This window comes from Zingiber officinale, chromosome 7B, assembly GCF_018446385.1.
Source record: "Zingiber officinale cultivar Zhangliang chromosome 7B, Zo_v1.1, whole genome shotgun sequence".
NCBI classification, from domain to species: domain Eukaryota; kingdom Viridiplantae; phylum Streptophyta; class Magnoliopsida; order Zingiberales; family Zingiberaceae; genus Zingiber; species Zingiber officinale.
The window spans coordinates 34,575,418-34,577,134 of NC_055999.1; the positions used below are offsets into that span (position 1 = coordinate 34,575,418).

At 35.4% G+C, this 1,717-nt stretch overlaps 1 non-coding gene across 1 annotated transcript; it reads right to left on the reverse strand.

Annotated features, from left to right (window-relative positions):
* Nucleotides 1-329: 329 nt before the first annotated feature.
* Nucleotides 330-440, reverse strand: LOC122007441. The gene has a single exon (XR_006118938.1). It is a non-coding gene; the product is annotated as a small nucleolar RNA R71 (small nucleolar RNA).
* Nucleotides 441-1,717: the final 1,277 nt, after the last annotated feature.

Here is a 1,717-nt window from a genome sequence, read left to right on the forward strand (position 1 = left end):
ACACATGGGATCTCATGTCTAGCATCATCAGACCTTCAATTGAGGCTAATAATTTTGAAATTAAGCCTACAGTAATCTCTATGGTCCAATAGAATTAATTCGGGGGAGGACCCATAGCAGTGCCAAATCAACACTTAGAGGTCTTCTATGAGATATGTAGTACCATGAAGATGAACGACGTTCTAGCCGAAGTAAAAAGATTGCTTTTATTTGGTTTTTCTTTCAGGGATAGAGCAAAAGCATGGCTCAATTCTTTGCTCGCTAATAGTATAACTATATGGGAGCAATGTGAACAAAGATTCTTGGAGAAGTTTTATCCTCCAAGAAAAACACTCATATAGAAATCTTATTTCAAGATTTAGACAAAATGATGGAGAATCTTTAAATGAAGCCTGAGATAGATTTAAAGGAATGCTGAGACTATGCCTCCACCATGGATTAGAAAAATGGCTCATAATTCATACTTTCTACAATGAAATCAACTATCAAATAAAAGTTTCCTTGGACTCTGCAGAGGGTGGAGCTCTCATGAACAAAGGACTAGATGAAGCAAAAAAACAATTATTTTGAGAGTGACACTAAACCATCACCAATGATCTTCATAACATAGTAACCCGATCCAAGATCCCTGCGAAGTATGACATGGATGCTTTGAATCTAATTTCCTTAAAGATGGATGCCCTAACAAAAAGATTCGACTTAATGAACACAAATCCAATGAATATAATTATTACAACCTATGAAATATTTGGGGATGTGGAGCATATGAAAGAAGCTTGCCAACTAGGAACCATAACTGCACAATTATCTCAGATTGAACAAGTAGATGTAATTAGAAACTTTAATGCAAGGCCAAATAATCCGTATTCAAATACTTACAATGTTGGATGGAGGAATCATCTAAATTTCTCATATCACAACAATCAAGATCAAGGACGGCAGTCCTCTGGCTATCAACAAAACTACCAACCTTCATGAATAGAGAAGCTCTTTGAAGAAATACAAGTTACACATTTGAAAATGAAGAATGATATCAAGTAACTCAATGTAAGAATGGAAAAATACTAAGAAACACTTGAAGGTGCTTGACAATCAAATAGCGCTAGTGGCTAGTTCTTCTTCAAGAACTCTAGGGTCTTTTCGAGGGAAGCTAGAGATTAATCCAATTGAACATTATAAATATGATTAAGCTAAGAAGCCAACGGACCTTGGGTGAACCCTAAGTGATGGTTAAAGATAAGGGAATTGAACTCAATGTAGACCCTTCTCCATCCTCTTCTCATGTCAGTGGCATCCAAGAGGAGGTGGTGAACACTATATTGGTTCAAGAGCCTCCAATAAGAAGAATTGTTCTACCGATTTCTCTCCCTTAAAGAATTTTTCAAGGTAAAGAAAGATAAAAATTTTGATAAAGTCTTGGAGAAAGTTAAGGAATTATGCATTGAGATTCCTCTTATGGATGCTCTACAACAAATGCTAAAATTTGACAAATTCATAAAGGAATTTATTTCAAACAAATGCAAGATGTATGGATATGAGATTGTCACATTAATTTAGGAGTGTAGTGCTTTGTTGGTAAATATGCTATCTCTTAAGCTCTAAGATCTTGGGAGTTCCTATATTCCTTACAAAATTGGCACTACTTTGATTAGTAACGCATTCTGCGATCTAGAATCAAGAGTGAGTCTTATTCCATACTCTGTTTGTAAGAAGCTAA